This window comes from Mirounga angustirostris, unplaced genomic scaffold (assembly GCF_029215605.1).
Source record: "Mirounga angustirostris isolate CCGP_5_RB_7025 unplaced genomic scaffold, mMirAng1.0.hap1 SCAF_9, whole genome shotgun sequence".
NCBI classification, from domain to species: Eukaryota; Metazoa; Chordata; class Mammalia; order Carnivora; family Phocidae; genus Mirounga; species Mirounga angustirostris.
Genome location: NW_026991717.1, coordinates 53,442,849 through 53,469,167, shown reverse-complemented (window position 1 = coordinate 53,469,167; position 26,319 = coordinate 53,442,849).

Genomic DNA, 26,319 nt, shown 5'->3' with positions numbered 1-26,319 from the left:
GCAGAAGGACTGCCATCCCTGACCCTTACACTTGTCCCTTCCTCTGTGCCTTTCCACCTACGGCTCCCTTTGCCCAGGATGCTGTCTGCCTCACCTTCCCCCACCTCGAGTTGATAGACTGGATTCTTCAGGGAGCAGCGTGAATGTAACCTTCCCTTGGAAGACCTCCCCTGCCTGCTCCCCACTACCCAGCAGAATCGCTCACACCCTTTCTTGGCCCAGAGTACCTCTTATCCCAACCCCCGGGCAGCTCTATCCACACTTGTGCATCTGCTAGTCTGTCTTCCTCCTGCTGAGATCCTTAAGGCCAGGACTGGACCTCACCCCACCTGTGTCTCTGAGTGCAGAGCCATACAGACTCTATGGATGAGCTGATGGGTGAAGAAGGGACTCAGAAGACTTTTAGGTCAGGAATGCAGGAGAGAAGTCAGGCTGAAGAGGAGGCGTGGTGGGTCGAACTAGAAAGAGTTGATGTCAGGAAGCCCAGCAAGGAAGCTACTCATCCTTCTCGACCTGAACTACTCAGTTTTTACCTGAAACCTTCTGCAAATATGTTTTTTCCTGGGTCCAAGTGGAAGTGCTCACATCTCTCTACCTCATGCCCGGGCCCAGTGCTGTATGTACCGGTGGTCACTGCCCAGTGAAATGCACTCAATAAATAAAAGAATCCAGAATTCAGGGATAAAGGCCACAACTGGGGTGTAGATGTAGGAAGGAAAGGATTAATTTAAAAAATATTTTGAAAGCAGGAATAATAGACCTGAATGATAAGCTGTCATACCTGGAGAAGGAGCATAGCATTCAGGAGAAAACAAGGTTTGAAGGCCAGAAGACTCAAATATACGTGGAGTATAGTTGGCTCAAATGGTTCAGATGCTGGGTGCAAATATTTAAGTCCGCAAAGCAGCACTGTGGTTAAGAGAAGATGTGAAAATAATACTAGAAAGCAGAAGAGCATGGCACAGATCAGGTGAGGGCTTGTTTTAGTAGTGATGCTTCACTCCAAATACTACCAGCAGTTTTTCAGGACCTTTTCAATATGACATGTTTCTAATCAGAAATGACAATTGTGGGTCAGTCTGCCAAGACTGCCCGTGCCTCTCAGGGGCTGTCCCATGGAGTCAACGTGTGGTTAGGGGCTTTGCACACCTACTCCTAGTCTTCTCTGCTGTGTCCCATTTAGAAATGTCCACCAGGTGGCGACAGAGACTCACTTGCCTCCCTGCAGAGGGCCTGCTTTTTGAGATGCAAAATGAGCCTCACATTCTAGCTCTAGGAAAACAGATTACTCTTTGTAAAAAAAACAAAGCAAAACTTCATTAAATGAGACGGTGGAAATTTTGCCAAAGATATATCTAAAGACATATCTAAAAACCACTGAGGAAAAAAATATACAAACAAATCTAATGATCTTTTTTCTCTAACCAGGCTATATCCAGCCTGACTTTATGAATTCATAACTCAAGGGGTTCTAGTAGGCGCTTTTCAGAGTCCTGTGGGTCTCAGCTTCTCTCCTATGGTTTTGTGGAGTTTATTTCTGCTTTTTCCTGAGGTTTGAAAGAAACTGCACTGTTTCTTTCCTCCTACATAGGTTTTTACAAAAAGCAGGGGCAAAGCTTTGCTGTATGGGTTATTTAATGATTAACCATTTGAAGATGGACAGAGAAGGCTTTTTAAGCAGCATGAACAGAAGCATTAACTCTGCAGAGCTTGGGCCAGCCATCAAAACTGTCTGATCTCAGCTTTCTCACCTAAAATGAGGGTTATCATAAAATCTCCTTCCTGGGGGCTGTTTCGAGATTGGACGAGAAGAAGACATGAGGCACTCCGAAAATTGCAAATCACTGTACCAGTGTTGTAGATCAATAGATCTCTTCTTAAAATACGTGGCTCCTGAAGAGGAACCATTTGGCTAATTTTTAAAAGCATGCCAACTTTGGAGGATTCTTTCAATAGAGTTGACAGCTGTGGAACTGCAATGTGCAGGATACACGCCTCTGCTTCTCTGGAATCTAGAACCTGGGCTCAGCTGCCATTCTGTGAGAAGCCAGGGCAGTGCCCCGCGTGCAGCCTAGCCCAAATGATGTGGCCAATGGCTGCTTCACTGGGAGGAGGCCGTGAGGAAACCGCTGGTTTCCTGGAGCTGGTCATCACCATGATTAACGTTAAGATTCAGAAGTAAATTTCCACTTCTGTGTCTGGTACAAAGCAGGCTATTAATCATCCTCTCATCAAACTGGGGTGGTAACACTCCCCTCTAGAGTCCAGAGCTGGCCTTTGTCACTGCTGTGTCTGCCACCCAGCATGGAAGTACAGGAGGAAGGGTCGGAGCAGGAAGGAACTCATGCTGGTTGGCCCAAGGGCCCAGGTTACATCTGGCCTGCACTCTGTTTTTTTGTTTTGTTTTTAATTTTATTTTATTATGTTAATCTGTTTTTTGTTTTTAAAAATTTAAGACAGCATTTAACAATGGGGAACTTTCATATGTTACATATGGGCTTCTGGCTTCTCTCAAAGATTGGAAGATACATACAGCAAATGGATCTTGCTTACCACACGGAAGCCTCTGCTCGGTGCTACGGGGCAGCTGCCCCTTTGGTGGGGCAGGAGTTAGGCAGTTTGCCCCAGTCCCCACCCTTCCCTATTTCCTTATCCTCAGGTCAGCTGCACTCATTTATGTCAATGCCTGGCCTTTTTTGGCACATGAGTTTGTAACCTCTGAATTAGATGAATTAGATGATGAAACATTCTGGGAATGATGCATACTCATGTTAAAATTTTTTTTTTTTTCCTGTAAGGGCAGTGTGGTGACTACAAAGCCCACACCCTAAGTGGATGTGTGGTTATGACTTTTGAGAAACACCGCAAAATCTTCTGTATTTCACTCCTCAGTCCCTTCCTCACTATCTCTTCACTTATATTAACTGGGGCTGATAGAGTTAAGGGAAGCTGAGCGTTTTTTTGTTTGTAAAGGATTTATTTATTGAATGAGTATCTATCAGGGCGCCTGGGTGGCTCAGTTGGTTAAGCGACTGCCTTCGGCTCAGGTCATGATCCTGGAGTCCTGGGATCGAGTCCCGCATCGGGCTCCCTGCTCAGCGGGGAGTCTGCTTCTCCCTCTGACCCTCTCCCCTCTCATGTGCTCTCTGGCTCTCTCATTCTCTCTGTCTCAAATAAAAAACAAAACAAAACAAAAACTGTTTGAATGAGTATCTATCCACACACACATTCAATGTATATAAATTATAAATATATGTAAATGCCCTGCAATAAACAGGTAGTCCAAAAGCCAGTGTGCTGAATGTTCTATTTCATTCTATCAAGACAAAAAGAAAGAACCGCCTGAAGTTGCCTTGGTATATAGCCCTAGTTTCATTTGCTACCATTGTGGGTTGGTGATTGATATAGAATGAAATACAATCCTCTTCCTCCCGTTAAGTTATATAAACTTAGAGAACTTATGAACTATTTAACTATTTGTAAATATTTAACTATTTGTAAGCAGCAATCAGAAGACATGATGGGGAAAAGAGAATCCATTTGCAATAATGACAAAACAGATAAAATACCCCCAAATAAATTTAACCATATGAATAGATTTATATGAAAAACACCTTTAAAATGCTATTTTAAGCCACATAAGAAAGGGGGACACAAAGAAGGCTAAAACAAGTTCTGCTATGTTTGAGTTTCCATACTTGTGAAGACTCAGGACCATAAGATGTCAGATCTCCCTAATCAAGAAATATATTACTTTCCTGATAGAAACCAGGAAATGCATATAAGCTGAATCTAATGTTTACATGAAAAGTAAATAAGTATATTCTTGGAGAGAAAAAATTGTGGGAAAAAAAGCAGTAATGAAGAGATACTAGTCCTACCAGATGTTAAAACATTATAAACCTACAATAATTAAAACAACATCATAAAAACACATAATTAGATTGATACTATGAACTAGAAAGTCAAATGAAATAAAGAGGGTAATTTAGCCTATGATAAAAGTTCCTTTGGTAAGGAAAAGGAAATTGTTCATTTAATGGTGTTGAGACAACTAGATCATTATATGAGAAAAAAAGTTGGATCTCTAACTCACTTCTTACACCAAATTAAATTCCAGATTATCAAATATACAAACATAAAAAATTAAATCATAAAGTAGTACGTACAAATATGAGAGATTTAACTAATAATACTAGAATGGGGAAGGCTCTTCTAAGAAACACACACACACACACACAAACGGTAAATTTTACTATATAGAAACAATAAAAAGTTAGGCACAAAAAAGAATACTCAAAAAAACTAAAAGAAAAAGGGCAAACACAAAACTGGGAAAAATGCCTGCAACTTGTGTAACTATAAAGGGCTGTCTTCTATAATATTTTTTCCTCACAATTATTTTACAATATATAAAAATTGCAAGTAAATAGGAAATGGACAAATAATAAGAACAAAGTTATCAAAAAAGGAAATACAAATGATTCAAACATGAAAAGATGCCCAACTTCAGTCTATAATAATAGAAATGCAATTAAAGGTATGATGAGTTACTTTTTTTTCTAACCTATCAGATTAACAAAGGTGATCAAGATAGGAAACAAGGTGTACTTTGAAAGGTGAACGCTTGTGAGCCAAAGAAATGGATTCTATACTTCCAAGAATTACTCTGTTTGGACTTTGGACTTTTTGAAGAAATGGAGATGTCTGTGAAGTCAACTGGCATTTTAAAAAAGAATTTGCAACATTACCACAGTAGTAATTATTGCAAGCAAAAAAAAAAAATCATCAGTGGATGTTAAAAGTTGTGGACAAAAGAAAGCATGATTGAGAGATAGGGTATTTATGAAGCCTCAAACTCTGTCCCTATAAGTTACTTATTAATTACAAAGTGAGAAGAAGTAACTTCACAGCGGTGAATTGGGGCAGCCACCATCCTGTTAGGAAGCCCAAGCTAGCCACACGGAGAGGATTCGAGGCTCCCGGGGACAGAACATCAGCTGCAGGTGTGTGAATAAAGGAGCCTTTGGATGATTCCCACCTTCAGCCTTCACGTTTCCCAGCTGAGTGCCCAAAAGCATGGAAAGGAGACAAGCTGTCCCTGATGTTCAATGTCCAACTTCCTAACCCCCGAATCCATGAGCATAATACATGATGGTTTAACGGTGCTGAGTTTGGGGGTGATTTGTTATGTAATCACAGTAACTGGAAAAATAGAGTCTGCCAAATTTCTCCACCATAAAGATACTATTTTCCCTTGGTAAGTAATAAAGTTACCACTCCCCCTTTGTTCATAGAGAAATACCTTTGAGAAGATGTAAATATTCTGCTCCTTATCAAACTTTAACCCTTGTCAAACTCATTTTAGCATCCATTGATGATTTTCTAATTCCATCATTCCTTCTATATTTATTGGGTAGTATTTTTCTATAAGGATGAGCTTTATCTTTCCCCCTACTTGTGTATATATGCATGTATTTATAACAGTGTGGTCTCATGGATTTTTATTTTATTTAGTGGAATACAATGTGTGATGCTCAAATTTCCCCAGATTTGGCCAGTGGAATTTCTTTCAAGGTGGTCCTGGGTACTTCTGGATTTTCCCACTACTGATTGAGTGTCTCCTTTGTTTCTGGTGTAACAAGATGTCCCAGGTTCACCTTGTACTTTTCATGCTCCAGTCCTGGCATACAAGACTTTACTCCAGGGAACCCTGGTTCATTTTAGTGGAGAATCAGAGAATTATTTACAACCTAAGATGTGATTGCTAGATGTACTCACTGCTTTCAGGATGTCATTGCCTTTAGGGGACAGAGCTAGGACATATATTTATCTATCTACTGAAAAGCATGAGTGCATACCGATACCTCCAATTCTAAAGCTCTTTTTTTTTTTTTTTTTAAGATTTTATTTATTTATCTGACAGAGAGAGATGCAGTGAGAGAGGGAACACAAGTAGGGGGAGTGAGAGAGGGAGAAGCAGGCTTCGCGCTGAGCAGGGAGCCCGATGTGGGGCTCGATTCCAGGACCCTGGGATCATGATCTGGGCTGAAGGCAGACGCTTAACAACTGAGCCACCCAGGCGGCCCTCGATTCCTCCAATTCTAATCCATAACCTTAGAGAACATCTAATCTTCCCCCTTTTCCATATTTGTAACTCTTCTCTGACGGTAGAAACCTGGCTCTGATTCCCCTAAATATATTTACTCATTTGCTCAAGCCTAGGATACACAGAAAGCAGTTTCAAAATTGCTAACTCATGCTACTGAAAAAAAGCAAGCCTACTAATTATAGAGTTCAGCATTTGTTTTCAGTTATTTTTAAGGTAAAATTTATAGAGTGAAATGCACAAATCGTAAGTGTACAATTTGATATATTTTGACAAATGAACACTCACCCCCCCCACTCCTATGACAGCATAGAACATTTCCATCACCCCAGAAAGTTCTCTCATGTCCCTTCTTAGTCAGTCCTCCCAGAGCCAACCATTTTTCTGATTTTTTCCACTATAGATAATTTTGTCTTTTGTAGAACTTCACATAAATAAATTTTATGTGAAGCTCATGACTGGCTTCTTTTGCTTAGCATAATGCCTATGACATTCATCCAGCATGTTATCAGTAGTTTGTTACTATTTGTTACTCAGTAGCATTCCATCTTATAAATATACCACAGTTCATTTACTGGGAGTGGAAATTTGGTTTGTCTTTTGTTTTTAACCATTATGAATAATGGTTAAAAAGCTGCTATGAATATTTTTGTACAAGTCTTCTAGTGGGTATACATTTTCCTTTCTCTTGGGTAAACACCTATGTATAAAAGTGCAGTAGGTGCATGTTCAACTGTATAAGGAACTAACCTTTCCAAAGTTGCACCATTATACACCACCACCAGCAATGTATGAGAGTTCTGGTTGCTTCACTTCCTCATCAACATTTGGTGTTTTTAGTCTTTTTAATTTCAGCCATTCTAGGAGTTTTAATTTTTATTTCTTTGATTACCAATGACTTTGAACACCCTTCCCCCATTTTTTTAAACATTGATATCTTCGAGACTTGGGTTTGGGTTCATTCTCCACTCCTCTCTCTTGAGTTGGATTTAGTTCAGAGAGTGGGAGTAGTTGTGTGGTTCTTAAGACTTCACAATCAAGCTTGAAGAAATGGATCAAAAAGTTCAAGGATGCTCTTTACATTCTTAATTCAGATTTACATAAGCTTTTGTTAATGAGACAAAAATTTTGTAATTAATCACGTGCATATAATTTACTTGGGTTTGTTCTGTTTTGTAAAGCTGATTTCAATTATAGATATTTATAAAGAAAATGAGTATCTGGCATTGTTTACATGCTAACACTTCCAGAGTTTTTATGAAAATTACACAAGTAGAAAGATGAATTCTCATAAAATTTTCTTAGCAGCCTTTTTTTATTTTTAGAAAGTAATACAAACTGTTCAAGGCTAACATCAAAATATTGCCAGACTGATAATTGCACTGGGTGTTTTCATAATACTTTTCTTTGTGCATGCATTCAGTATGCCCACCACATCCCCATATGGTATTATCTGCATTTTACAGGTAAAGAAATGGGGGCCTCAGAGAGGTTAAGCAACTTGCCTAAGGTCTTCACAGTTGGTAACAGATCAGGAGTTAAAGTGAATGAGTCTGTGTTGTGGCTCATGCTGATTCCATTAGGAGCCGCTGGGCCTCCCAGTGAGCCCAATGTGTTCCTTGGCCCTAAAGCAACTTATTTGTTTCCTTCAGACGGCACCATGGAACAGCTCAGGGAGCCAGACTCAGCCAGGGAGAGGCAAAGTCTGTATTCAGTTGGGGGGAGAGTGTAGTGGACTCCAGAACTTTCAGAAAGGGTCATATGTCTCCTCTGGCTTCCCATAGAGAAGGACACATCTTCAACTGAGCCTTGGTGGGAAACAGCACCTCTCTGGCCTTCCCTGCAGAAACAGTTGCAGGATGGGGGCCTGAAGGAGGTCCTTTTGTATTCCCATGTCTTGGGAATCTGTCAGGATGGCCAGCATCTGGGTTGGAATGTCCAAGTGCCTGAGCCCACCCTCTGCTCCTGGATGCAGCATCAGCAGTGTCTCAACCTTCTCCTTCGTGGTTCTGTGGCCAGAGAATCTCAGTTTATATCAAGGCAGCCTCCATCCTATTTCCTCTTTGGGAACCCTTTGGCTGGGTCCACATTCCAATGCCAACATCCTTATCCAACTTTTTCATTCCTTGTTCTTTTTTTTTTTTTTTAAGATTTTATTTATTTATTTGACAGAGAGAGACACAGAGAGAGAAGGAACACAAGCAGAGGGAGTGGGAGAGGGAGAAGCAGGCTCCGTGCTGAGCAGGGAGCTCGATGCGGGGCTCGATCCCAGGACCCTGGGACCGTGACCTGAGCCAAAGGCAGACGCCTAACAACAGAGCCACCCAGGCGCCCTCATTCCTTGTTCTTAATTAAGGGTTAGGGGCATGACAGCTCAGGCGATATCCTTCAGTAGCAATCTGCAAGATGTTTGCCCAAAGAAAAGTCTCAATGTAAATGTTGATGTGTTTAATGATATACCTGGCTGGTGCACATGTTTCTCAGACTATGGAACAACTTTGACTGGGTTATAGCACAAGGATACAAAATAATTTGTAAGGAAAAAAATCTAAGTATTTCAAAGAGATGCGCCTGTATGCTGAGTCTTTTTTTTTTTTTTTTTTTTAGATTTTACTTATTTTTTTGACAGAGAGAGACATAGCGAGAGCAGGAACACAAGCAGGGGGAGTGGGAGAGGGAGAAGCAGGCTTCCCGCAGAGCAGGGAGCCCGATGTGGGACTCGATCCCAGGACCCTGGGATCATGACCTGAGCCGAAGGCAGATGCTTAACGACTGAGCCACCCAGGCGCCCTGTATGCTGAGTCTTATGTCATTTTTTAATTATAGATTTTCATAAAACAGGAACATTTATAGTTAAATCTAAAGATAGGCTACTTGGGTGTCCATTAAAATACTGTATCATTTGATGATACAGATTACTCTGGACTTGTAGGCAGGAAGCCTAAGAGTATTTATGTTAAGATACCTAAGAAATTGTTGTCAAATGAGAATTTGGCTACAAATTGAGGATAAAAATGAAAACACTTAAAACAAAATCAGTGTGTTAGCAATGGAAACTTACTTTGCACAGTCAAATCCCAAATGTATGACAGATCTATCCCTGAAAAACATAATACTTGAAAAATATTGGCAGACACATGAAGTCTATGGAAAATCAGGAAATGGAAATATGGTTTGATGACTTTCTTTTATGTGTTACAAGTCTGAAGAGTGGTTAATGGAGCCAACAGTCTTACTAACATCTCTGGTAAATGAGAAAGGGAGTCTCAGGCAGTGGGAGGTGATAGTCTTAGAGACCAGATAGAAATAAGGGCCAAGGAATGAGGTTTGAACCTGAGAAGTCTAGGGGGATGGGGTGCAGCAGAATCTCAGACCTGGGGTTTTGCTGGGGAGAGGGAAGGAATAGAGCTATGTGGATGGTGGTACTCTGGGGCAGACAGGCCCAGGGACAGCACTAAAGCACAGCATGGGGGACCCTGGGGCTCAGGGGCCAGAGAAGGATGCTAGGAGACAGGAGCTGATACAGGAAGCAGAGAGGGCTCCTGAGGCCCCTTCCTTTTCCCTCCTTGTTTACTTGCTCCTCTGGTGCTGCTTGTTTAAGCATCTCAGGGAAGTTGACACGGCCTGATGGGTTCTCCTTGCAAGGGCTACAGTGTATAGAAACGGCTCCATTACCTGGAACCTATTTCTTGTTACAGAACATGGCTTTGTACAATGGCAATTATGATTTAAAGGGGAAGAGCTTTTTTTTTAAATTTTTTGATTAATGTATTATTTGTTTCAGGGTTACAGGTCTGTGATTCATCAGTCTTACACAATTCATAGCGCTCACCTTAGTACATACCCTCCCCAATGTCTATCACCCAGCCACCCCATCCCTTCCACCCCCCTCCACTCCAGCAACCCTCAGTTTGTTTCCTGAGATTAAGAGTCTCTTATGGTCTGTCTCCCTCTCTGGTTTTGTCTTGTTTCATTTTTTCCCTCCCTTTACCTATGATCTTCTGTCTTGTTTCTCAAATTCCACATATCAGTAAGATCATATGATACTTGTCTTTCTCTGATTGATTTATTTTGCATAGCATAATACCCTCTAGTTCCATCCATGTCGTTGCAAATGCAAGATTTCATTTTTTGATGGCTGCATAATATTCCTGCATATGTATATACCACATCTTCGTTATCCATTCATCTGTTGGTGGACATCTTGGCTCTTTCCATAGTTTGGCTATTGTGGACATTGCTGCTATAAACATTGGGGTGCCCCTTCGGATCACTACATTTATATCTTTGGGGTAAATACCCAGTAGTGCAATTGCTGGGTCATAGGGTAGCTCTATTTTCAACTTTTTGAGGGACCTCCATACTGTTTTCCAGAGTGGCTTCAGCTTGCATTCCCACCAACAGTGTAGGAGGGTTCCCCTTTCTCCGCATCCTCGCCAACACCTGTCATTTCCTGACTTGTTAATTTTAGCCATTGTGACTGGTGTGAGGTGGTATCTCATTGAGGTTTTGATTTGTATTTCCCTGATGCCAAGTGATGTTGAGCACTTTTTCATGTGTCTGTTGGCCATTTGATGTCTTCTTTGCAGAAATGTCTGTTCATGTCTTCTGCCCATTTCTTGATTGGATTATTTGTTCTTTGGATGTTGAGTTTGATAAGTTCTTTATAGATTTTAGATACTAGCTCTTTATCTGATATGTCATTTGCAAAATCTTCTCCCATTCTGTCGGTTGTCTTTTGGTTTTGTTGACTGTTTCTAAAGGGGAAGAGCTTTTAAAGGAAACCCATCACATGGTTTGTCCTCTTCTGGGCAGTATCTGGGTCGGATTTATCTCTATAACCCTAGAGTAGGTACTGGGAATGTGTCATCCAAAATGAATGGATCTGACCTACCTAGCAGGATTATAATGAATCCACTTGGGGTTGTTTTTTCCCTCTTCTTTCCATGATAATCTGCTGAGGGTTCAGGAGGTTAGATTTACCAGAGGGTGTGGACCCTGGTGGGCAGAACTAATGGCTCTTATGATAGATAACTCTTATCCTGGTCTATTCAGAACACCCCTACTCCCACCCATGGCTGTCACTCTAATCATGTAGTACTCTTGGGGCACTAATATAGGACCTGTCTCTCCCTGTACCCCAGCCCAAGAGATCTAGTCTAGAGTGCATACAGAGTCTTTGCTAAAGCCAGAGGAGATGAGCCTTGCAACAGACATCTTCTCAAATATGGCTCTAAACATTTGGTAAGATCCAGTAGATCACATTGGTAGTCAGAGATCTAATGGGGTTTACAAATTTTAATCTTCTTTTCTTCCTTAGTTTCTCAGCCAGGACTGATACCCAGGGAAGGTCAAATTCTGCTAAAATAAGAAAATAGGTGGCAGAGAGGGAATTTTTAACTGCCTTAGAATAGCGAAGATTTAGCAAAGTCCAGGAATTAAATAGCTGAGAGAAGGTCAGGTTTAGAATATAGTGAGAGTAGTTATACTCATCTGGCCTCTGAAGGGACAGGATTAGAGAGTGTTAGTGGAGGCAGTGGGCAAAGGCTAAGAGAGGTTTAAAGAAAATACGTGGAACATGGTTAACCTCCTTCAATCTCTATTCCTCCTTCCCTCCCTTCCTCCCTTTGGGGGAAGGGATTGAAAGTTGGCAGCAAGGCTGTATATATTTGTGTACTCAATGAGTACTTTATCATGCACACGTGCTGGTTTTCTTTTTTTATTATTGAATTATAATTGATGTACAACACTACATGTGCTGGTTTTCTATAAATAAAAAAATAATGGTATAACAGTAAGATTCAGTGTGCTGATAGCTTTTCTTAAATACTGGCCAAAACAATGCTGGAAAGTAATTTGGCAACATGTTTCAAGAGCCTTAAAACATGCATTCCCCCTTACTACAGTCTAGTCTTAGGAATTTAAAATAAGGATATAATTATTGCAGAATTTGTTTTTTTTTTAAGATTTATTTATTTATTTGAGAGAGGGAGAGCATAGGGAGGGGCAGAGGGAGAGAGAATCTCAAGCAGACTCTGTGCTGAGCATGGAACCCAACGTGGGGCTCAATCTCATGACCCTGAGATCACAACCTGAGCCGAAATCAAGAGTCGGACCCTTAACTGACTGTGCCACACAGGCACCCCCAGAATTCTTTAAAAAGATTTTATTTATTTTTTTAGAGAGAGAGGGAGAGAGAGAGCAGGGGGAGGGGCAGAGGGAGAGAGAGAATCTCAAGGAGACTCCACTGAGCACAGAGTCTGACGTGGGGCTCAACCTCACGACCCCGAGATCATAATCTGAGCTGAAATTAAGAGTTGGAAGCTTAACTGACTGAGCCACCCAGGCACCCCAAATTTGTTTTTTAATAGGGAAAATTGAAAACATCTTCCTATATCCAATAACAGGGGAATCTTTGAAATTAGATTAGATACCAAAATATTAACATTGCTATTCTCTGAGTGTGGTAAACGGCCACAACTCCTAATTTAAAACTTTTAAGGTCAGATGGTGTTATGGACTGAATTTCTATGTCCCCCTCAAAATTCTTATGTTGAAGCCCATATGGTATTTGGAGCTAAGGCCTTCGGGAGGTAATTCGGTTTCTATGAGGCGATGAGGGTGGAGCTCCATGATGGGATTGGTGTCCTTATAGGAGAAGGAGGAGACCGCAGAGCTTCCTCTCTCCACCATGTGAGGACACAGCGAGAAGGCAGTCATCTGCAAGCCAGGAGGAAGGCCCTTACCAAGAACCAAATCTGCTGGCACCTTGTTCAGGGGCTTCCCAGTATCCAGAACTGTGAGAAAATGTCTGTTGTTTAAGCCACTCAGTGCAGATCAAGTTTCATCACAAAATGTTTGGTTTCCTGAGTTCTTGCATTTCCCACTTCTGTGTGGAAAGTGCACGCAGGCCAGGCTTCTCCCTTCAAGAGGCAGGGTGTCTGAGCCACTGCCTGGCTCCTAGTCCCTGTGAGCCCCTGTAAGGGTGCTCTGACTCAGTGCTGCAGTCCTTGCCTCTTAGGTTTGGGGAAATGGTGTGGGGGAAGGAGTAGACAGCTTCATTTTATTTCACACTTAGAATTTTCTCTTATGTAGACGGTTCTCCTAGCAGAGAATCCCAGAGGGGAGGATCTGGGCATACATCCTAAACTCTCAACAAACCCCCTCAGTTAATACTTTATCAAGGCACATTTTGGGTACTTGCCCAATATCCTTTGTTAGTCTTTTCATCAGATCACTATCTGAAAACGCCAGGTCTTTTTTGTTTCTTCTCTCTCTTTTTTTTTTTTTGCTTACACATTGGCACTATCATCCCTGTTATAATCTCTCTTTTTTGCCCTTTATTCACCAGTTCACACTGCCTTGGACTGCTCCCCTGCCACTATACACACATTGTGTCTAAAGCTAATTTAGCATACCCATGACATCATGGGTCCCCTCTTGCTGCTCTCCTCCCCATACTTGGAGCCCAGTATACTGATTCAACTCCGTAAGTTCAGTTAGCTGACTATGGTTTGGTTGTGACTTGGCAAGGAGATCACCTTTCAGAACCTTCCATGGCTTGGCTGCTAAACCATAGAACCTGGGGGCCAGAACTTATTCACTTAAACCTCATGACATCCCCATGTGGTAGGTACCATTATCCTCTTTCCCCAAATAAGGAAGGGGACCCACAGCCGGGTAAGCATGAGCCAAGGCTTGAACCTGGTCTTTTCCTGCTCCAGAACAAGTGTTCTTTCCACAATGGCACGTCCACGGACTGGGAAGTTCATTTCAGGTGGGGTATGTGGCAATAACAAGGAGGCAGTCATAAGCAGTCTGTAAAGGGTGTGGTTTGCTTGGATGGAGTGGAACGAATGTGTTAACTAGACTTAAGATAGTTCATTCTCCCAGGATGGAATAGATTTATAAAGATTTTCTCTTGTGCTTTTTTAAAGGGAAATGTGCTAGTCAGACCTGATTGTGCCACAGATTCAAGATTGTATTTATTTACTTGACAGAGAGAGACACAGCGAGAGAGGGAACACAAGCAGGGGGAGTGGGAGAGGGAGAAGCAGGCTTCCCGCTGAGCAGGGAGCCCGATGCGGGGCTCGATCCCAGGACCCTGAGATCATGACCTGAGCCGAAGGCAGACGCTTAACCGACTGAGCCACCCAGGTGCCCCTGTGCCATAGATTCATGCAACAAAGGCAGAGGCTCGTGAAATGTACTGAAAACTCTCCATGATGATGTGCTCATGATGGGTGCAGTTGACAGATGCAGGATGCAGCCCTGTTCTTGTCTGACGGTGGCTTTGGGCAGGAGCCAGCACTGCATTATGTAACAAGATGTGGGATTTGCTGTGTGTGTTGTGTGCCTGCAGGATGGAGGAGAAGGTGTCGGGGTTGGAAAGAAGTGAAGTTATATCTCTGGGAGAAATGAATGCAAAATTAATTTAAAAATTTTTTTTATTTGACTAAGATAAATGAACTATATGTGGATTGGAAATGGTTCCTGGCCTCCAGGCATTCATGGCAGCATCTTTCCCACCTCCTGTCATTCTCTCTGATAGCCTAGGCCCTTCTCTGGGTGCTTCTCAACTTCCTTAGGGGGGGTTGTACATCGAAATATACTTGGGTGGGGGAGATTTTTCAAAAATTTTTTCACACTCCCCCCAATTTGATACTCTTCAGAGGTCACTGACATTCACTGTGTTATGAAAAGTTCCCCAGGCAGGATTCTGATACCTAGTAATTCTCTGACACCAGCTGGGTGTCCTACAATTTAATTCAATTCTGACACTGTCTACCTGGAGATAGTATCAGATCCCACAGGTTAAGGGCTCAGTCCTACAAGGTGCTCCCTGCCCCGGCAAGTCCAGGCTTTCACTTGTGCTTCTGACCAACTGGCTATCAAGAAACATTTTATTGGGCACCTGGGTGGCTCAGTTGGTTAAGCGACTGCCTTCGGCTCAGGTCATGATCCCGGAGTCCCTGGATCGAGTCCCACATCGGGCTCCCTGCTCGGCAGGGAGTCTGCTTCTCCCTCTGACCCTCCCCCCTCTCATGTGCTCTCTCTCATTCTCTCTCTCACAAATAAATAAAATCTTTAAAAAAAATAAAGAATAAAAATAAAAATTAAAAAAAAGAAACATTTTATTTACTGGATTACTGGTTTATTATAAAAGGATATAATTCAGGAACAGCCAGATGAAAGAGATACATAGGGTAAGGTATAGGGTAAGGGCACAGAGCTTCTATGCCCTCTTCAAGAGTGCCATTTTCCCCAAATCTCCATGTGTTCACCAACCCGGCAGCTCTCTGAACCTTGTCTTTTTGGGTTTTTATGGAGGCTTCATTACATAGGCATGATTGACTAAATCATTGGCCATTGGCCATTGAACTCAATCTTCAGCCCTTTGCTCTTCCTCTGAGGTTGGGGGTAGGACAGAGGGTTCCAACCCTCTAATCACATGGTTGGTTCTCCTGACAACCAGCCCCAAACTTAGGTGCTTTGCAAAAGTCACCTCATTAACATAAACTCAGGTGTGGTTGAAAGGGGTTTGTTATAAATATCGAGACACCTGTATTCTTCTTATCATTTAGGAAATTTCAAGGGTCTTAGGAGCTCTGTATCAGAAATAGGATGATGAATAGATATGTTTCTTATTATAAATCACAATATCACACCAGGGTATTCTACTATTCATCTCTTCACACATCATGTACAGCCCCAACAACATCTCTATTTTACCCCTTTTCCTCAAAGATCTACCCCATTTCTAGGATTTTCTCCTTGTTGGTATTTTCCAGCTGTGCACAGCCATTCTGTGTGTCTGGAAAGGTTGGAAAGGAAAGTGTTTGGTATTTCCCAGTAAGTTTCAGATTCATGCTTTAGAAACAGAAGTTGTGATGGAGGAGGACTTGGGATCAGTCTCCAGGGGGCATGCCACATGGCTGAACTCAAGGAGACCTGGCCTGGCAGTGCGCACATATGAAGCAGACGGCTTTGCCTGTGGTCTTCAACTTCTTTTCTCCTCAGAGAGCCTGGGCCTCTATAAAATCTCTTTCTCATGACTTCATGCTTAATGAAACCTGCGTATGCCTGTTCTGCTCCAAGGCTCACAGAGTTCTATCTCTGAGCCTGCCTTTTCCTTTGGCTCCTGAGTCCTTGTCAGGCTGAATGAGCTGTTCCCTCGGGAGGCCCTCTTGATGGCAGCTGGACCTTCTGGTAACTTTCCACACACTCTCCAGCTGTCCTAACCATTCACCTGGGGCCACCATGCCATTCTTTCCATAATGTGATGGGTTTCTTAATGTGAAATCCCAGTCGGGTTCTCCAATAATCATCGCTGCTTGAAGACCCACAGTTGCAATCACGTTAACTGCCCCTAAAAATGACAATTGTGGAAACAGCTGTTATTAGCCTGTCCTTGCTCCTAGTGTTAAAAACCACAGCCAGATTCCCACAGTAGTAATGGGAGCTGCCATTTATAGAGAGCTCATGATGCGTTCATTAGTCACTAGTGTTTTTTATTCTTTTAATCTTCAAGTTAACTATCAGGTAGGAGCCACTATTTATAGGTAGAGAAATCGAGGGTCAGAGAGGTTAAATAAATTACTGAGTGTCACACAGTTGATAAACGGTGTGGCAGGACTATCTAACTGCAAAGCCAATATATTCCCTCCCACCGCCAGAGCCACCATGCGCCATAGTGCTGTCTGTACCCGGGTTCCTCTCCTGGGCAGACAGAGGCATGCCCCAGATGCCCCAGACACATTGCATTCAGCATGGCTGTGCATGAGAGGGTGAGAGTCTAGTTAAGATCAGTCCAGGGAAAATTAATGTCAAGACTCTTCACAGGACCCAGAACACCAGTCCTGACTAGAGCATCTTTTCACACCACCATCTTTCCTCTCCTGTGTTGGCCATTGGGACAACGAAACGCAAGGAAGAAGCAATGACCTGGGCCTACTTGTGAACGAAAGTTGGCCTTTCTGCCACCCTTGACATATTTGGTGCAGTTTTTCAACCCCTATGTAGGCAAAATTGTGTTGTGTTTGGTGGTGGGGTGAGAGGGGGATTTCTCAAAGAGGCAGGAGATAATGTGAGCCTTATCCTCAGAAGCAGCCACCATCTCTCTTGCTTTCCTATGGGTCTGGCTTTGCAGCTAGCCTGCGGCTAAAGGTGTTGCTCAGGCTTTTGAGAATAAGGCTTGTCCAAATAAGACATGGGCTGATTGCAAGGCATATTTCAAGAAAGAGTTGCCTGTACTTCGTAATTCAATATATATGGTAATCCAGGTAACTGTTCTTCTGTCTTTACTAGAGGGAGGGAGAAGGAAGGTTTGTCCAACTTTCTCAAGAAGGGAATTGCAGCATGGAATTCTATTGACCTGTGTTCCATTCTCTCTCGAAAATTCTAGGTTGTCAAAAGCAGATAGCTTTTCCAACACAGCTGCATTACCCACAACAGCAGGACAACAACTCCTACTGGCCTGTCTCTATTGCTTGGGGGATTTTTTTGTGTGTGAATGTTTTTTATTCCATTTTTCCATCTGGTGACTTTTGTTTTCTTCTAAATGGCGCTGTTTAAATGCTTTCCACAAACGCAATCTTGAAAATAAACACATTGAATGGATAAGAACAAAAGAGGATCCATTCTCGATGCTGATCACTGCTCAGAGGTTCCCTCAGCTGCAGGGAGATGGGGGCCGAGTGGATGGATGGATTGTCAGTGTAAAATGGCACCCAGGAGTGCTGCCAGGATTGGAAGCTAATCAGAACCACTTTAACAGTGTCCTGACACCTCCAGATAGACTAGGCCTAACCAACGGGGCACTCACAATCAACCAGTGGGCTTCGAAAACTTAAGAGGCTCATCTACCAGCTGACAATTCTCTAAAGCCTTGGTTTTATGTGTCCAGCACTTCCCAATAGAGAGGAGACTGTGGCTAAGATGGTTACTTGATCCCTCAGGGACGTCCATGTGCAACTCCTTCCTCCCATTCCCTGAGCACTCCCCTGTTATCACTGGCTTAGTTTGGGCTCTCCCCGCCCCAGAAGCAGATGCTGAGACAAAGATTTGGGCACAGGTAATTGTCTGGGAGGGATTGAGAACTCCAGTCGGAAAGTGATTCAGGGGAGGAAGGCAGTCAACAAGGGGTGCATTGCCAGAGCTCAGTCCTGTGGAAAGCAGTGTCCCACAGACACTTCAGAATGCTTGCGCCCGGGGTGAGAGAGCTGGGGCATTTGGACACCAGCTTCCAGAGCATAGGTTGAAGAATGCTCCCTGGGTGTTGATTCTGGGCGCTAATGGAACTTCCTTGCATGTGAACTGAGGGGCTTTCCACGGTTTTGAAAAAAACCCCAGGGTGTACAAGACTGGCAGTTTGAAATTGGCTGGAATGCACTGGCAGGTCCAAGGGATGTGTCTGGGCACTTATAGCACCTGCTCTCATCACATATACAGCTTAAGGCAAGTAATTCTTTTAGAGTCAATGGCAGAGACACATCTAAAGGGTTTTTAGGGTGTTTTTTGTTTGTCGCTTTCAAGTTACCCACATCAGATCTACTCTGTATTCCCCCGCCTGCCCCCAGAAGTAAGTTCTTGATAATTGTAAAGAACTGATTCCTTGCCTTTACGGATGAAGGTGCCAACCATGTGGCCCAGAGACTCATGGCCTAAATGGGCGCAGGGCGCCAGGCCCCAGCTGGTCTGGGAGGCAGCAGCTATTTGCTGGATGCAGAATTCCAGTTGTCATTGGCAATGACTGCAGCCCCTGCTCCCTTCCCAGGAGTGTGCAGAGGAGGCAGATTAGGAGACCTGTATTAGTGATGCTGCCTTTAGCGGCAACAACAGAGAATCTCAGTTCAAACTGGCTTAAGCAATACAGAAAATCAATTTTATTTCACTGAACAGAAAGTTTGAGATAGACTGTTCCAGATAAATTCAATGGTTCAGGTTCTTTCCGTCTCTGCTTTGCCATCTTCAGTGTGTTGACCTCGTTCTGGGGTATCTCCCTTCCATACAAAGAGGCCGTGGTGGGTCTAGGTCTCATGCATGCATATACACACCGTTGTAACCCACCACCACGATGTGGAAGGCTAAACCACGCCACACAGACACACTGCAGGGAGAGGCCATGTGTAGATGTTCTAGCCAACAGCCAGCTGAGGTCCCAACCAACAAGCAGGCAGAATGTGAGTGAGGACACTTGCAGATGATTCTCTTTCCCTCAGCTATTGAGTTTTCCCAGTTGAAGCCCCAGGCATAATGGGACAGAGATCAGCCATCGTTGGGTTGTCCTGTCTGAGTTACTGATCCACAGAATCCAAGAGCGTGATACTGTTTTGTATCATTAAGTTGTGGGGTGGTTTTTTTATACAGCAACGAGAATTGAAACAGCCTTCCTAGGGGCATTTGCCTTGATCCTGAGAGAGATCTGAGGGAGATGGAGGGGCTTTGAAGGCTCATTACCTGCTGTTCTCCACATCGCAGAGAGGGGCCAAGAACCCACAGGGGGCAGAATTAAGCTGGAAGCTGGCACAATGCCTTGACACCTGGCAAAGGCCAGGGAAGCTTCTTTCTATGGGTGATGTGTTCTGTTATCTTGGAAGCACCAAGAGAGTGCTTTCCAAGAAGTTTATTGAGATTGGGGCCCACATTGGGATGTCCCTTAAAGGATAGTGCCAAAGGTTTCTGGAAGTCCCAAATCCTTTTGGCTTTACCCTCAAAATGTGTCCAGAACCTGACTATATTTTACCACATCCAGTTACCACCCTGTTCCAACCTACCATCATGTCTTTCAATTGCTGCAGTTGGCTCCTAGGTGATCTCCCTGCTTCTCCCCTGCCCCATTACATTTCATGCCCACAATGCAGGCAGAGTGGGTCTTACAAGAGAGAAGTCAGGTCATGTCATTGGTCTGCTCAGAACCTGACCCACCTCCCTCAGTGTAGAAGGCCCTATTTGATCTGTACCTTCCAGCTTCATCTCTGACATGCTTGTCCTCCTCCACTCTTGTCTAGCCACAATGGCCTCCTGTTGTTTCCCAGACTTGCCAAGTACCCTCTCACCTTCCATTCTGAATGCTCTTCCCCAAGTTAGCTCCAGGTTTTACACAAATGCGCCCCAGCTGAGGCCTTCCCTGAGCACACTAAGGAAAGATGTACCCACCACCCCACCGCTGGCTCCCCAAATTCTTTTTCTCTTTTTGAGTTTTCTCTACAGAACTTATTTCTATCTAACATACTATATATTTTGCTTATGTTTAGCATCCAATCACTCCCGCTGGAATTTCAGGTCAATGAGAGCAGGACTTTTTACCTGTTATAGTCATCCTAGAACAGTGCCTGACATGGAACAGTCCTCAATAAATATTTGTTGAATGGATAAAATAGCTGACCTCTCCTTAGCATCCGTCTGCTGGCGCTGGACAGCGCCACCTGGAGATCTTGCCAGTACCTGAGAGTCTTCATTTAGTTGCACATCCTCACATCCTAGGATCTAGGGTCAGGCCTTCCAGGGTGTTCTGTACACAGTAGGGCTGATTGTCTTAGTTGGGTTTAAATCCCAGTTCCACTTCACTTCCCAACCAGAAAGGGGGAGGTAACATTTCACACTTCATGAGGTTGTCACAAAGAGTGAAAATGCTAAGCCCTAGGTGTGCCTGGCAGAGAGCAAATATTCAATAAATGCCAGCCAGTAGTATTCCCACCCATAGCTACTTTTTCTCTTGGAAATCCTGTATTCACCTTCATTCATGTGGTTAAGAACTGTAGAGTATTTACTTCTTGCTTTGGTAGATTAACAAGAACTTGACTTGTTTTTAGATTGGGTTTTATTTCACCTATGTGGGTTACAATGCCTCTTTTATGTCAAGGCAAAATAATTGTAATAATAGTGTTCCTTTGGTCCAAAAACCCAAAAGCTGTGAGCATTTCCTCACTGTATCCTCCACCAGGAGCTGCAGAGTCAATGGACAATGGACAATGACATTGAAAATAGTTGCCATTTGTCCCATGCTAAGGGCAGAGATGATGCGAAGGTTTCAATATATATCACCTTGCTTCATTTGCACAATCCCTCTCTCCACAAGAAAGGTGGATACTGTGGTATTAGCCACATTTTAAGCGGGAAGAAATGAAACTTAGGGAATTTAAATAATTTGTCAAGGTCACAGATCTAGGAAACGGGCAGGGAAAGACTTAAACCCCTAATTCTTCAGGATTTACACCTCCCAGTCAGACCCTTTTTTTTCTTTTTTGCAGGCCCCTGAGTCACTAGGCAGCTTGAGAGATGCCCTGGCTTTGCCAGAATCCATCCCCTCTCACTGTTAATTGCTTTCGGTTTGGCCAGAGTTCATTTCAAGGTACAGCCAGCCTTCCGCTCTCCTTGCCGGCCCTGTCCAGGAAGCAGAGCACAAGGCCAAACCTGGGGCCCTGGCCTCACACCTGCCCAGTGACGGTCACCTTGCCTCCTGCTGGCAAATTTCAGTAGAGCAAAGAGTGGATGGATCTTCCTCGGGAAATCCTGGGGCCACAAATCTGAACCTCTTTCCCACGTATTAGAGAATTTAAAAAAAAGTAAAATCATGGTTCTCGTGCAAACATGAAGTGACCACATGTCAAAGATTTTATTTAAGTCAGTAACTGAATGAGGGAACTGGTTAGATATTGTAACTGATTCAAAGGAGAAGTCAAAAGAATGCTTGATTTGTAAGGGATTAGGGAATGTTGAAGTAACTTTTTTTTTTTATTCTTATGTTAATCCCCATACATTGCATCATTAGTTTTAGATGAAGTGTTCCATGATTCATTGTTTGTGCATAACACCCAGTGCTCCATGCAGAATGTGCCCTCCTCAATACCCACCACCAGGCTAACCCATCCTCCTACCCCCCTCCCCTCTAGAACCCTCAGTTTGTTTTTCAGAGTCCATCGTCTCTCATGGTTCGTCTACCCCTCCTATTTCCCCGGCTTCATTCTTCCCCTCCCGCTACCTTCTTCTTCTTCTTTTTTTTTTTTCCTTAACATATATTGCATTATTTGTTTCAGAGGTACAGATCTGAGATTCAACAGTCTTGCACAGTTCACAGCGCTTACCAGAGCACATACCCTCCCCAGTGTCTAACACCCAGTCACCCCATCCCTCCCACCCCACCCCCCACTCCAGCAACCCTCAGTTTGTTTCCTGCAATTAAGAATTCTTCATATCAGTGAGATCAGGAATGTTGAAGTAACTTTATATGTGGACTTGAAACTTGCTTTATTATGTTTTGCGAAGAGGTTGCAGAGTTTATTTCCATGTCTTTAGACAAGAATTCTTTGCACTATACCCTGTATGCAATTTTCAGAGTTGTAAAATAATTCAATAGCATCAGGTAATTTGCAAAGGCTCCAGCATCCCACTGAAAGGCTATGCAGTAATCTCCTTTGCTTATTCCAAAGTCTTACATTTTTCCTTGCATTTGAATGATTTTCCTTGGGTCATCTTCCCTATATGTGGTTTCTGGGAGGGAGTTTTCCTCTCTTTCTTGGGAAGCCTTACACTATGAGCTTTGGAACCAGGCAGAACTCAGTTTCCAATCCCCGTTTTGCATTTACGAGGCATGTGGCCCCATTGAAATCACTTAATCCTGGAGTTTCCCTCACATGGTAGGTGTGAGGATCAAAGTGCTTGGCACGTTTCCAAATTTACTGTACTCAACTTATCATCACCTCTGTGGTATAGATATGGAAAGTGAGGCACTGGGTGTTTAAGACACTGACCTAAGGTCAGATTATTGGGTGGTGCAGTGGAGCTGGTGTTCAAACCCGGGCAGTTTGGCTTTGCTGGCACACCAGGCAGCCCTCGTGGGATGGCAAGCGCCATGGCACTGCTTAGCTTCTCCAGGGCAACCAGGCCGGGATCTCTGGGTGAGTTGGCTGACGACCCTAAGAAGCCAGCTGCTGGGGTGGTGGCCACTCCTCACTCCCTGGTCACCTTCTACGCCTGTTTGGCACCAAGGTGGACTGCCACTGGGGCTACTACTCTCCTTGGGACCCGCTGTGTCAAGACTCCAGGATCTGCTTGTGTTGTTGACTGTTTTGAAATTTTATTGAAATCTAATATACTTACAGAAAAATGCACAGCTCCATGACTTTTCAGAGGGAACACCTATGCGTGTAAGCATGTAAGGACATGGCCAGCCCCCCAGAAACGAACTCATGCCCCCTTGTGCTCACTGCCCTCAAGGGGAGGCACTGTCCTGACTGTCACCACAGTTTTGCCTGTCTTGGATCTTTATGTAAAGGTATTTGGGTCTGGCTTTTTCTGTTCAACATTCTGCTGATGAGGTTCATCCATTTTGTTGTACATAGCTGTGGTTTTTTCATTCTCGTTGCTCTATGACAATACAACTCATTTTATCCATTCTATAATTGATAGACATTTTGATAGTTCCCAATTTATGGCTTCTGCACATACCTTTTGGCCCACAGAGATACAAATTTTTGTGGGGTCTGCTTAGTTTATAAAAGTCACATTGTGACTTGGTTGGTCCTGACATTTCCTTAACAGATGGGTCAGTCTGCTTCTCCTTTGCCACAGTCAGCAATTTGGCTTTTGTTCCTTTTCTTCCTTCAGGTCAAGTGTGCTGGCCCGCCTACAGGCCTCTTCAACTTGTGCCGAGCAAGGCCAATGGCAGCCCTGCTGTATTTTGAACATATATGGCGACTAGCTCCTCATATACATCCTGGTTCGTGGGAGGTGGGGAGGGAGGGGTGGGTGGGTGGGGGCTCCTGGAACATCAGTGATTTGAGGCCAGCTCACAATCACAGGGGAACCTGGAGACTCAGGTGTGGGACAGGCTGACCCCAGAACTTCTCCCCTCGGGTGCCTAACTATTTCTGCAGGGACGGTGATATCTGCTCCCCCCTTTTTCTTTTTTTTTTTTAATTCTTATGTTAATCCCCATACATTACATCATTAGTTTTAGATGAAGTGTTCCATGATTCATTGTTTGTGCATAACACCCAGTGCTCCATGCAGAATGTGCCCTCCTCAATACCCACCACCAGGCTAACCCATCCTCCCACCCACCCCCTTTTTTATTTCTTGATGAGAAACCTATTGCTACTTGTCTCCCCTCCCCCTCACCCCTGAAATGCATATAAAGGGACTCCTCCCCTAACCTGTGCTTTTTTATCGCAGGCACACCTCCAGTGGCCTTCTCTTCTCCCTGTTCTCTGCCACATTGGGAGGTGGCCCTGGGCCGTGTGTATTTTCACCCACTTTTCTTTCTTCCTTCGGAGGAGCTGAGACCCTGTCTTTCTCAGCGGTGTTTTGACTGTTGCTGTCTCTGCTTCCTCCCTTTTCCCTCAGGCCTCATTAGCCACTTCCTTACCTGTAAATAAGGTTTTTTTTTTTTTGGGTTGGCGCCCTCCTTTCCCCAAAGTGCTCTAATCTCTGACCAGTGCTTCCTGTCAGCAATGCAGCAAGCCCACACCCCTGGATGGAGCAGGCCAGGTCAAAGATTTATATGGTGACTTAGTAAAATATGAATATAAATAGAATATGAGAAACAACCAAAAAGAAAAACACAAGTCTGCTGGCCACTGTGGACAAAACAGCAGATTGACCATCAGACCTGGTACTGAGCTTCCTCATAACAAGAACAATAAAAGGAATCAGAGATTATAGAGTTACTGTTAAGATAATAGAAAAAAGATAACAATAGAAAAAAGATAATAATTGTGATGTTTTTGAAGAAGTTTCTTATTCATTATTCTATCTCCTAAACACCTGGCCTAGGGCTTCATGCATAGTACATGCTCAGTAAGTATTTAAGACATAAGCTAATAAAGTAAAACCACTATTAAGTGCTGGCTAATACACCTGAGTCCTTACCATGTGGCAGGCAAATTCTAATCTGTGCTAGTCAACAACCTCGATAGGTGGGCACTGTGGTTCCCTTCATTTCCTTTTTTTTTTTTTTCCTTTCTTTCTTTTTCTTCCCCCTTCATTTTCAAATGTGGAAGCCAAGTGTCCAGAGTTACTCCCCAAGGTCACAGCTCTTCTATGGTCTGGTGATGATTTAAAATCAAGTGCCCTGTCTGGAGCCAGCCAGCATGAGCACTAAAGAATCTGAAATGACAGAGCAAATGAACATTTATGAATGTTTTCATTTTACTAGACACTAAAACCAATCATACTGGTTTTTTACTGCTGGTCCCTGGCTGGGAGCCCAGTTTGGTGAGAGACCCTGCTAGAAACCAAGGCAGGCTGCCCTCCCCTCTGCGGGAAGCTGCCAAACTTCAAAGCTGACAAATCCTTTCCATGTCTGCCCCCTGCTGGCAGACGCGAGGACCATAGGGCATTCCCCCAGCCTGTTGCGGGAGGTCTTCAATCAAAGTGAGGCCCTGGATCCTCTGCGTGGCCCTCCTGCCGGCTTGCGGGGGATGGGGCGGGGGGGGGGGGGTGGCGTACTACCCAAACCTCAAACTGGGACCTGTGTTCTGACAAGTGGAAATGTCTTAGGATAGGCTGTTTAAAAATGGTTGCTGTCCTGGCAAGTCTAGTCAGCCTGGTCTCTTGACACAGGGTGGAGGTGGCATGGAGGAGATAAAGGTCAGTTTTAAAAGTGTTAGATCAAGAGTCAGGACACCTGAGTTCTAGTCCCAGGAGGGCCCACCCACCAGAGTGGCAGGTGTCCTCTCTGGAGCTGTTCCCTCATTTGCAAAATGAGGCATTATTTTATATGACTCGAATGGGCCTTCAGTCTAAACCTTGACCTTTAAGGTCTTTTAAAAATCTCCCTCAGTTGTGTCTCCTTGGACCTCACCTCCTCACCCTAAACTCCTTCCCCAAACTGTGTTCCCCCTCTCGGGCCTGCTGACCTGCATCCCTCTGTGGCCAGCTAACTTGCTTCTCCCTAGATGCCCCACATTCCTCCCCACCCTAAGCTATGTCTTGGCACCTTTGTATGGGGTCTCCAGGCTCACACTAACTGAAAATGGGAATCCTACGGTTTAGAAAGTAAACTGGGCTGTACTTCTTGGCATTTGGGCCAGCTTGACTCCACCCATTGGCAAGACCAAACTCAGGATGTAGAAAGAGAGAAGCAGCTGAAACCACAGCTTATATGGGATTTTCTTGGGCGCTAAAGATGGAGTCTGGGGTAATAACAAACCTTTGCACAATGTGATAATGTACAAAGCATCCTGTGAGTCACAGAACAACTCTGTGAG